The sequence below is a fragment of the Cydia pomonella genome, chromosome 11, assembly GCF_033807575.1.
Source record: "Cydia pomonella isolate Wapato2018A chromosome 11, ilCydPomo1, whole genome shotgun sequence".
Classification (NCBI taxonomy): domain Eukaryota; kingdom Metazoa; phylum Arthropoda; class Insecta; order Lepidoptera; family Tortricidae; genus Cydia; species Cydia pomonella.
The window spans coordinates 21,204,039-21,216,767 of record NC_084713.1 but is presented as its reverse complement, the minus strand read 5'-3'; the positions used below and the strand labels follow the sequence as shown (position 1 = coordinate 21,216,767).

General features: G+C 38.3%; 1 protein-coding gene and 2 long non-coding RNA genes across 4 annotated transcripts in view; 1 reads left to right on the top strand and 2 right to left on the bottom strand.

The window, feature by feature from the left end:
- Nucleotides 1–12,729, bottom strand: part of LOC133522492 (uncharacterized) — a 440,383-nt gene that overhangs the window by 141,727 nt on the left and 285,927 nt on the right. The window lies entirely within an intron of this gene.
- On the bottom strand, nucleotides 3,094–5,250 carry LOC133522558 (uncharacterized). The gene is made up of 2 exons (XR_009800082.1): nucleotides 4,517–5,250; nucleotides 3,094–3,487 (listed from the first exon to the last, which is right to left on the bottom strand). It is a non-coding gene; the product is annotated as an uncharacterized LOC133522558 (long non-coding RNA).
- LOC133522557 (uncharacterized) lies at nucleotides 7,302–9,416 on the top strand. Its single transcript, XR_009800081.1, has 2 exons — nucleotides 7,302–8,498; nucleotides 9,108–9,416. It is a non-coding gene; the product is annotated as an uncharacterized LOC133522557 (long non-coding RNA).

Here is a 12,729-nt window from a genome sequence, read left to right as displayed (position 1 = left end):
TATTACTGAGATTCCGCTGTCCGTCCGTCCGTCCGTCCGTCCGTCCGTACGTCCGTCTGTCACCAGGCTATATCTCATGAACCGTGATAGTTAGCCAGTTGAAATTTCGACAGGATATATTTCTGTTGCCGCTATAACAACAAATACTAAAAACAAAATAAAATAAATATTTCTTTCCAATCTCGAGGTTCTCATCCAATCACCGAAGTTAAGCAACGTCGGGCCGGGTCAGTACTTGGATGGGTGACCGTTTTTATAGATAATGGTACGTAACCCTTCCTGTGCGAGTTCTTTAGTATATGGCATCTAGTTCAAATTATAATGTATATGTATGTATATATAGTAGTCTGATTACTTAAAAACACAAAAAATATATTGAATTAAATAATTTGCTTTGTTCCGTAGTTGTTCACATATTGTTTGGCAGATGTTATACGGCAGATGTTAACACCTGCCTACTAAAACTATATCAGATTGTGAATAGTTTAAAGCTGTAGTATAGTCTAAAGTGTACACAAATGCTCCATTGCATAATAATTGAGGCTTAATAAGAAAGTTGGCTGCTGATCCTTCTGAGTCTGCGTAGAAGTTTGTATGCAGTTCACTGCAGCTGACTGTATAGGTATCATGCAATAAGGAAGTCAAAGTCAAAATTGTTACTGGACGTTTGTACAAAACAGTTTTATTTAAAAATAAAGAAATAAACAAACATAATAAACGTTACTAAGAACTTAAACTAAAAATAAAAAAATGGCCCAAATCGCCGTTAACGGGTAAGGAAGGCCTAGAAGGTGGCCGTATTTCCCCGCTGTATGGCGATACTTATACGCTGCGCGAAATAGTGGCCAGCCCTCTGGTCGCCCGAATACTCTATTAGGCGCGCCGATAAATCTTTAAAAAGCCGACGCCATCGTCCCTGGCTAGAGCGCTGGGCTCAAGTCCTGCGGGCTTCTGGCACTAACAAGGGCCCGACGGATGACATCATTGATACTGGCTTGGCGGGGGATTCTTCCAGCGCTTCGGACGCACGAGAGGCCATGGTGGCCTAGGATGGCCACGCCGCGTTGAACGTCAAATAAGAACTCGATATATAATAAAGATGATTTATTATTGGAGTTTAAAATCTTTATAACTATAAGTTATACCTACACGGCCCGATTCGAAGAATATTTAAGACACGTTTAAGATCTTGGAAAGATCTTTAAAAGTTTGATAACTAAACGACATGTCAAAATTGACGTTTATTTCGATTGCGCTGTGATCCCAATCAGATCTATCTACGATATTTCTAACGTCAAAGTGACATTGGTTGCCCGAATCGAGCTGCTTCTGTCAATTATACGACATACAAACGATATCTAAATGGACCTTATCTAAACCAGAGCTTATCGTTATCGTATCTCATTCTTAGAATCGGGCCGACAGTCGACGTCAAAGATACATTTACACTTTTGTACCTTACTCCTTTATAATAAGACGAAAATGTTAACATTTTTGACGTCAACTGTAGAATGTTTAAACAAAGGCTGTTAAAACAAAAAACAAATGTTATGTACAAATGCGAACTTATTCCTATAAGGGATCTCTTCCAGCTAACGTTTGAGAGAATGCCAAAGAATCAAACACAATATTAACAAAAGCAATATGAGAATTTTGGATACCCTTATTTCACTAGTATTACGGTATAAACTATATTAGCTCTTATAAATTTAATTTCTATAGGTAAGTAAGGCATATAAGGCCCACCTTAATAAATAAAAAGAATCAGGATATTATTCAAAACTCACGCAATATAAGTTTGTCATTTAATTAAGTTTCTTCATCCAAATAGTTATAAAAATATTACGGCACTCTTGGAAAATAGAAGTTTTATAAAAGAACTGTTTTGGGCCTTATTGAACACTAGCAGGCTATTAAGGGCCGCAAAAAACATTTTGACAGTATTAGAATAGCAAATTTTAATTGTTATAACGTATGGCTATTTGTACGTTAGTAGCCATACATTTGAAGTGTCCCTCCCCCGCAAAAATCGACAGACTGTTTTATACAGAAAATTACAGACAAGGCGTTTCCAGTTGTTAAATCTTCCAGGACACCAAACGAGAGTTGATGGTTCCGGACACCATATCTATTTTAGTTTTATTTGTTATTTTTCACACTCGGACACAGCCTCACTCCTCAGCCCGCTCAAACTGGTTTCACCAGCCAGGCTAGGGGTTGTGGCCTTGGGTAACGATCGGTAGCGAAAAGCTGGCTATCACCAGCAGCACTCATGTCCACACATTGACGTAGAATGACCTCCCCACATTGGTGGGGAGCGACCCGTTACAGCCGTCGCAGCCTAACGGCGGACACTGCCACTCATATAGGGAGGTATATCGAAGGATATCCAGTTGTTATTTTTTGATACATGTTATTTCTATACCTATATCGTAAAATGGAACGCACTGATTAGCGACAGTAGGTAGGGTAGTTTATTCGAATATTTTTGACGTTTATAAAAGACAGTTGAAGTATGGAAGGTGGAGATAAGGAAAGAAATCTCCATATACCAAAAAGTGTCATCAAAAAACCTTAAATAGGTGGCGCTACATTACCTAGAGTACTTGAACAGAAAAATCATATCATAGACAGCGCATTTCACTCCGTCAATAACGCCTAGGTTCTTAGCTACTCTAGCGCTACTCTGGAGAGATTTGGAACTATTATTTATAGCCGACAGCTGGACACTTTTGCAACAGTTCTATCATAAGAGATTTCTCCTCCATAAGTTGAAGGTAGATTGATTCGACGGCTGCTCGTGGCCGTATGCGCAAGCTCGTGTGCCGTGATAAAACAGAAATTCGCTTAAACTGTCGATTTGTGTGCTCAAAACCCTTGCCGGAGGCACTACAGCATCAGCTCGCCAATGAAGAGTGTGCAGAAACGGGGTGAGTTGGCTTTCGATTGATTAGCTTTCGGCATTAGCTTGTTGAATTTCTCTCCAAATACAGTTTTCCTACTCAAAAGCGATCATACAAGGGTCCTATCGTCAACGTAGGCTATCATTATGAATGAGGAGTTTACTTGGTAAATAAAAATAAAACTTATAAGTACGTTTCAATTTAATTCATTCATTTTTTACAATTCCATAGTTTCGTCATATTCATTTAGTCTCCGGGTAGTATCCACGGGTGTTATAGAAATGCTCTGGCTGGTACGAAGAAACACGGTAAAGGGGGTAAGTCATGTACGTGCTTTCAGCAGGGGCAAGGGGAATGTATGCCTTGGTGTCAAGGGTAGGAGCAAGGGGTATAGGCTTGGTTGCAGTAGGTTCCGCAGGGGTAGCAGCGGGGGAAGGAGCAAACGGTATGGGGTAGTAGGGTAAGTAGGGGAAGTAGTGAAGGCCGAAAGTGCCGTATTCGGCCTTCCACTCCATCTCCGTGGTGGCCGGGGCCGGCTCGGCGCACGCGCAGGCGATGATGGCGAGAAGTACGAAGTATTTCATCTGGAACGTTATCATTGTTTTAGAACAGTTTTTAACTGCTAGTTCTTGGAAGAAAATAAGTTCGCGAATTTATAAAAACAACAATTCTTTGTTATCGTTATTTGCTCAGGCTTACTTTCATACAGTTCCTGAATATATTGTTTTCAGAGGTTAAAGGCCACTGTTTTAGACATGGGTGTTGATCTGGTTTATGCCGAAAGTTGGTTACGGCGTAACGATATTTAGAAATGTTGACTTCCCATACAATAATGTAACACTGTACGCCGCGTCGAGCGTCAACCGAAGATGAACCTTAGGGTAAATTTTAGTAGTACTTAGGTACTACTAAAACTTAAAAACCGAAAATAATTAGTTAAAAATACAAACTGTGAAATTTAAACATTGCAAATTCTAATAATTTACCCAATTTAGATCTTAATGTGATTGTCAAAGGATACAGTTTTCTAGTTTTTTATTTTATTTATTAAGAGTACTGTATTTCGCCAACAAACTGTCAAGCAGTTACAGTAATTGCAATAGTTTTGTTAAATTAAACTAAAAAAGAATTTAGTAATTTGACGTATAAGTAGTTTATTCAATCCTTATACTAAAGTTATTAAATCCTTGGGCTGATTAATAATTTTAATTGACTTAAGCCCTCTATTTTACACGTTTAAACTGAGTCTTGATTTCATTATAATTAGTTGTAAAAATCTATAAAAGTACAATTTACTAAAATGAATTATGAAATTAAATATAATAATACATTTTAAAAATAGCCCCATAGTAAGCTCAATAAGGCTTGTGTTTTGGGTACTAAACGTCTAAACGACGATATATAAATAAACACCCATAACTCGGAAACAAATATTAGTGATGAACACATAAATAAAAGCCTTTAGGTACCAGGATTTGAACCTAGGACCTCCTTCTTCGTAGGCCGAATCTCTACCGACTAGGCTAGGCCGTTCAGATGCTGTATTTTGTAATTATTAAATTAAAACCATATTTAGCAAACAAATATAATTAAAGCAATACAAAAATCTTTACCTTCACAAGCTGTCTTTCCGAGATTTGAAAAGATTATACCTGTCTACCATAATACTGCTGTTTATATACTTCAACTCTTTAAGTAGCTGGATAAACATTAACGTAGGTAATTAATCCGCTAGGCAATTAAATTACTATTAGGGAACCGGATCATAACATATTATTTCGATAAAACTATTTTTAGTTGAGTGCTTCTTAATTTAGCACAATACGGATTGGGGATTTCACACACACCAATTGATACATGTTATTTGGACCCGGGTACGTCCTTAAACTACGTCCAAAAGAGAGGTATGGGCATTGTGAATTTCATCTCGCTTTGTGTGGTAGGGCACAGCCAGTGGATGTCATTCCAGATCTAGAGCAGAGCCCAACTGGGGAAGTACCTCCACCTTACAGAAAATCGCAGCCAAATAACACTAGACCCTACTCATAGTGTTGTGTTCCTGCCGGTAAGTAAGGTTGCCAGAGCTCAACGAGGGGGGGGGGGGGTTTAGGGTCGGCAATGCGCATGTAACTCCTCTGAGTTGCAGGCGTACATAGGCTACGGAGACTGCTTACCATCAGGCGGGCCGTATGCTTGTTTGCCACCAACGTAGTATAAAAAAAAAAAATTGAATTTCTTATTTGAAACACTCAAAAGTGGATCCAAATATAAAATCAAGATGGATCGATGTTTCGCCCTCGTTAGCCTCTGGTTTGAAAATTAAATCGAATTACTTTACAATTGAATACCCACCAAATTAATTATGTTAAAAATGTACCCTTGTTTTATCGAATTCTCGTTTTTATACGTCCCTATATTGTACATTTCATCTAAATCGCTAAAGCCAGAGAAATCACCAAATAAATTAAGCAAATGTACCCGAAAAAATATCATCCCACCAAAAATATTTTTATGTAAAATGTTGCCAAGACGAAACCATAAGGCTCGCACTGTCAAAAGTTATCAGATCTCATGTAGAGCCAAGCTTCTAACTCTACAAGCCCTAACTTCACAAACTCTACACCTTAGTCAAAATATGTGGCTTGGTCGTTTCGTTACTAGAGGCAGACCAAGATAAGTTGGCAGCGATTTTGATAGCCCAGACAGTGCATGTCTTATTTTAAACGTCAAACATCTATGAAATTTTCGCTTTTCGGTGAGGGAAAACATCGTGAGGAAACCGGACTAATCCTAACTAAGCCTACTTTTCCCTTTGGGTTGGAAGGACGAATTGCAGTCGCTTTCGTAAAAACTAGTGTCTATGCCAATTCTCGAGATTAGTTGCCAAGCGGACCCCAGGCTCCCATGAGCCGTGGCAAAATACTATTATACAACCAACACAACGCGAGTAACGCGACAAGACGCAACGCGAGGAAGAAGACGAAACATCTATGAAATTTTGAGGTTTACTTAACACTTGCACATACTGGGATATCAAAATTGGTGCCAACTTAGCTTTTTCTGACTCTACAAGTATAATAGAAAAGTAATAAACAGTGAATATATTTTTCACGTTACGCCATTACGTTACGAGAAAAGGCAGGTAGTACCCTTGCGTTTTCGCTTGGCTTGTCTTGGCGGGGGCACTTTACTTATGAAAATAGGCTAAATATCAACTGGTATTCTCACTAGTCAATTATAGAGCTATATGAATAGATATTGTTCGTGTCCTATCATTATTAAGTAATTAATATTCTATGTCATACTTTGGACGATCTCTGATTCATACCCGTCGTCGTCGTCTCGACCTACTGCAACATTAATCTGATGCAACCATCTTGTTGTCATTCAAAATTCAGATAAAACTAGCCGTTTGCCATTCAAGGGCCCGGGCCAGGGCGTCGGACACTTTAATTTTCCATAGCATCACGTGACGACCGCTCACCCGTCACAGAAAAAAAACAGGCCTACAACCAGAGTTGGTAAAACGTTAAAGCATTGACCATTAACCATTACAAATTGAACCGTAAACTCTAACCGTCCGCTACCGTTTACGGTTCAATTTGTAATGGTTCAATAGCAATTAACGTTAGGCTAACACTGCCTACAACATTATATATATATGACATTTTTATTATGTATTGTGACTATTCATTTGTTAAGAAGGTAATTGTTATTTGTAATTGAATGAGTAAATAGGTATACTGTGAAAATATTGTTCGAATAGTTAACTGATGTAATATTGAAAATGTTTCTATGTTATACGTAATATACTTATGAATTGTTGTGTATGTAATCAGCTTAAGATATTCCTTTGCAGTCAAAACGTATAAAACTTGTAATACCTTATGTCTGGCAAAATAATTTCAATTTCAATTGGAGTTTTAGTTATTCTGTTTCCGATATGATACTGATCTGTCAGTGTCAAGAGTGACATTTCTTCAACCTAAAACGTCACTTTTGACACTGACACGAATTGGCCTAGAAGTGTCAGAAGCCTCGACCCTGACCAGAAATATTCTAACGTGAGTGAATTCGTTGAAATAGTGTTTTATACAATCGTGGTATAAGAGTTTTTCAGTCGAGTATCGTGTCAGACTTTTCAATCTCGTACCTTACTTAGGCAACGAAGCTTGCCGAGTTGAAATTTAAAAGCTTGATTACATCACTATTATAGACAACTTTTTCTAGGAGTCATATAAAATAACATTTTTTTACTAAAATACCAAAATAATTACTAAAAAATGGTAAGTATCTCAATTGACAAAAGTGTAGACATTATCGCGCAACTCCCGCCGCGCGCCCCGCGCCCTACACCCCTCGCCACGCACCCGTTAATCTTTTCTATAGGAGCGCGGCGGCACGTGATTGGTCAATTTTTTTCATAATATATGTAAGTAGTCACCTTACATATACAGCGTATCGATATGAATCTTACAAGTTGAGTGGGAGCCCATATATGAAAAGTACGCAATTATAGTTTGGTAAACGTAATTTAAATTCAACCATTACAGTTGACGAGTAGAAAATAATTATTTACGATACAAGTGCAGAAAATAGAAAATTCGCAACGAGTGGTGATAAATTAAAACACGACCGAAGGGAGTCTTTTAAACCGACAAGAGTTGCGAATTACCTATTCGCACGTGTATCGTACAACGTTTTACAGTACATATGGCTGTTTAAAGTTTCGAAATAGGTATGCACAGAAAGTGCTCATTCTGTACATGTACATGTATGTAGCACCATATGAGTATGTACTGTAAACTATGTTATACAACATCGTGTAACAGGGACATCATGATAGTATTGATAGTAATTTATTATGTTGTCCCTGTCACACGATGTTATATAACATTTTAAAACAGCCAATGTGGGCACACCGTTACGACTTCGATGGGGTTTCATTTCAAAACATATTTGCTTAGTAGAACTCGACCACATTTGAAAGTTTCTATGTTAGAATCCCAGTTATATATTAAATTTAGTCTTGTTTGCTCAGGTAATGGTTCCTCTACATTATGGCCCAGCGCTGGACCAGCGAGATGGCCATGCGATGTTTATGGCTCCTCTACACGATGACCCAGCGCTGAACCGCGAGATGGCCATGCGATGGTTAAGAGCACGCGCTATGGAATGGGCCACGTGTAGGTGCGTACGCACCATCGCTGGCTTACTTATGATGTGCGGACGAAAAACCAACACTGTAGCCATCCAACGCCATCCCGCCGCGCCATAAGCCATCAGACACCACTACTCTCTCTACACGCTGGACCATCTTAGTGGGCCAGTATGATGGCATATCGTGTAGAGCCATAACACACTACGTCGCACTTTAAAAAAACCGTTTTAAGAACTGAATTCTAGGTATCTAATTCGTATAAAAAATGTGTTTAATTGTCAATGGCCTTTGTCACTGTCTCATTAATTACCTGTTTTAATTACTTTTTAACTCCTTGTTAATAAGAAGTTACTGTATATCATTCCATATAAATAGCAGCTGTTTTTTTAAATAAATCATACGTTTCTTGGAACTATTCAAGACAACACGTAAAGGTAAATATTTACTTGACAAAAAATCCAATTATAATATTACAATTTACATTTTAGGTAGTTATTTTATCATCTGTATATATCCATTATGTATATTGTTATTGTAAATAAATATATATTATATATTATACATATTTATTTTATATTTATATTTAAGTTCGGATACATGTAGGTTTAGTATTTAATTAGTTTTATGTTTGGATATATTTTAGTATGTATTTTCATTAATTAATAGACATGTCAAAATAAAATATTCACATTTTTATATATTTCTAATTCCTGTAGTAAATAAAAAATATCATTACTTGCTAAATTTAGAATAATTTTATTTGTAAGGCTTTTGTGATATTTTTATTCTACCTACGTAACGTAGACTGTGCTATTCGTACTGGTTTTCAATACAAAATCAGTTCTCGAATCTCCTATAACATCCATCGAATTATGACAGAAAATAATTCCTGTTACGACCTTTTCATTAAATTGCAAAAAAACATCGTTTAAATTATCACTATCATTATCATTATAATTATCACTATCACGATTAAGGTGTCATTATCTTACGCTTTTATTACTTTCAATCATCAATCAAACATTCATATTTTTATTTTCAAGATGAAACTCCTCGTAATTTTCGCCGTCCTCGCCTACGCGTCGGCCGAGCTGTCCCTCACCGAGTGGCGGTCCGAATACGGGGCATTCCCTACAAGAATGGCCATTGCCCCTGCTATGGCCATACCCTATCCTGCCCCTATGTACTACAAGATGGCACCAAAAGCGTACACCATCCCTAAGGGCTACAGAGCGACATATGATCCTGAGAATTTCAATGACGTCTTCGGATTCTACCCTGATTCCAAGAAGTAGATACCTAATTAAAGACGCTGACAACTTGATGAAATAAATGCTGATACAAATAACTAATTAGTGCGTTTTTTTATGAAATACAAAATCAATTGCGAACCCTTCATGAATAATCATAACTATATCCATAAATGTGTTAATTAAACTAGCGGCAAGTACGACCAAAGATACAATACAATATAATACAATACAATACAATACTCTTTATTGCACACTTCACATAGTAAGATACATTGATTAAGATATAAAATCTAAGACAATTTCTTACTTCGATTTGGACAGGTAAACGAGATGGCGCTGTACAGCTCCATACATTTTGCGGTAACTCTGTCAAAAGTTGACGTTTGATAATTAAGTGACCGCAAAACATAATATATGGGGCAGTACAGCGCCATCTGTTTTGGATTTCAAACTAAGGAGCACATTTTTTACCTCTCTATTACAATCGATTCTCTTTGGTTCGACAGATTGGACGTCTATAATAAATAAGATGTCGATATATATTTCTATATGTGTTCATTGAAAATCCCCTATTACTTTATAAACAGGTTCGATATCAGTCTGATATCGGGCTTCGTAATAATAAACTTTTATAACAAATATCACTTTAGTATTCGTGCTTCGAGTTAACACACGTAAATAGGTAGGTACCTACATATATATTCTATATGTATAGAATATTATCCCAGTAGTATCATTCCTACGGCCTAAAGAGCGACTTATGATCTACGACATTTAGATTCCCGATTTGGGACCCGGGTATGTCCTTAAACGACGTCCAGAGGTACACACTGTGAATGTCATCTCGCTGTGTGTAGTAGGGCAAAGCACAGCGGATGTCATTCCAGATCTAGAGCAGAGCCCAACTGGGGAAGTACCTCCACCTCACAGAAAACAACAACCAAATAACATTAGAGCCTACTCATAGTTATGTTCTTGCCGGTGTGTAAGGTTGCAAGAGCTCAACGAGGGTGCGGAGTGTTAGGGTCGGCAATGCGCATGTAACTCCTCTCAGTTGCAGCGGTACATAGGCTACGGAGACTGCTTATAAATAGGCGGGGCGTATGATTGTTTGCCACCAACGTAGTATTAAAAAAAAACTTAGCACTTTATCAACCAGTTGACTTTATTCGGCAGATAATTGGCAAGTAGCTTATTCAGGACTTTACTTGGACACGGTGAAACAGATCCTGAGTTATAATAAGTTACAATTTATTTAATTTCCCTGTAACTTTAGTAGAAAAAGGGTAAAACATAAACGTCGGAAATATAAATGGCGACTGCGACAAATGCAGATATGCTAATTCGGAGCTGCATAAATCAAAATGGCCGCACGAGCATATCGCATTACTCGTGGAACCGAAATGTTGCGTGACGACTGGAATGGTTTGCTAGAAAATGCTAAGTTTTTGCTGCAACAGATTTACAATATTTTATTCACGAAAAAATTCATAACATATATGTATTGCAAGTCTGATGATGTGTTGTGTCAGGGCTTTTCATAAGCGGTGTGCCAAAAGAAAATATTTAAACGTATGAAATTGTGATATCTAGTCGTTGCCTCGGACAAACCCTGTACTTGTAAAGCCCAATGTGAATTATAATGAACACTCCGCTTCAATCTAATTAGAATCTTTCATAAACCAAATAAATTAGCACTGTAATAAGAAAGGTAGCTGGTAGAGGAGAGGAATTTTTTTCGCAAGATCCTAGACCTAATTAGAGAGATTGCCGAGATCGAGGAGTTAGTGGCCGAGCCCAATATCATCGGCGAAACGAAAGCCCACAGACTCCGCTGGTTCGGTCACCTACTCAGAATGGGAGAGGATCGGGCTGTCAAGAGGGCGTTCATGGGACGACCGACTGGTAGCCATCCGGTGGGTCGGCCCAGGTATCGCTGAGAAGACAGTGTGGCGGCGGATCTACTTCAGCTACGCGTCAGAATGGGAGAGGATCGGGCTGTCAAGAGGGCGTTCATGGGACGACCGACTGGTAGCCGTCCGGTGGGTCGGCCCAGGTATCGCTGAGAAGACAGTGTGGCGGCGGATCTACTTCAGCTACGCGTCAGAATGGGAGAGGATCGGGCTGTCAAGAGGGCGTTCATGGGACGACCGACTGGTAGCCGTCCGGTGGGTCGGCCCAGGTATCGCTGAGAAGACAGTGTGGCGGCGGATCTACTTCAGCTACGCGTCAGAATGGGAGAGGATCGGGCTGTCAAGAGGGCGTTCATGGGACGACCGACTGGTAGCCGTCCGGTGGGTCGGCCCAGGTATCGCTGAGAAGACAGTGTGGCGGCGGATCTGCTTCAGCTACGCGTCAGAATGGGAGAGGATCGGGCTGTCAAGAGGGCGTTCATGGGACGACCGACTGGTAGCCGTCCGGTGGGTCGGCCCAGGTATCGCTGAGAAGACAGTGTGGAGGCGGATCTGTTTCAGCTACGCGTCAGTAACGAGCAGAAAGTTGCACAGGATCGGGACATGTGGCACGCTCTCGTTTCGGAGACCAAGATTCTTTTTTGGATCACTGAGCCAAAATAGATAACTGTTTGTGTTATAAAGCAATAAAAAAGTTAGTTTATTTTGTTTCATTGCTTAAAAAACAAACAATTCATCCCAATTTACTATTTAAAATAAAAAATAGGAAAAATTTGTATTGCTTAATAAGGCTATATATTTTCTAATGAGTGACCGCAGATTTCCTTTATAATTTTTTTGTAAATTATACCATTTTTTTTCTAGATTTTCCACTATAAAGAAGTCGATTGGCTGCACAATGATAATTTATTTTATTTAATAATTTTTAATGACAATACTGGATTTAAATACAAATGTTAAAACAAAATATTGTTGCATTTACGTACATAATAATATTAACAGTGTTTCATAAATTTTATAATTATGTTAATGCATATATGATTAGAACCTTCTAATCCTTCTAATGCTCTACCTTATACCTATAAGGTAGAGCATTTACCATGTATATTTGTTTTTGTACATTCCCGATATTTCGCCAGTTTCACATGCCATATTTTCGGAATAATGGGCTTTCCCGCGCTTTCCATTATCTTCTACTCTTTTTTGTCAGAGTGTAAATAGGCCGGGTTTTATTTTGGTGTCGTTTTTTTTTCTTCAGATTTCAATAAAATTTGGTTAACAGATTGAGTGTTTGGTGGATAGACTCTATTCTGTACAAGATAAGCGCCATTTTGCCGTAATAATCTCCTTAAAATTATCCTTTGAAAAAAATCGTGGCTCAACGAACAATTATGTAATTTTTTTACATAAAATGAATCATTTTACGTAAAAAAAAAATATTTATGCTACCCAGAATGACGAACTCTTTATACATACAAAAATTTGTCAAAATCTGATGA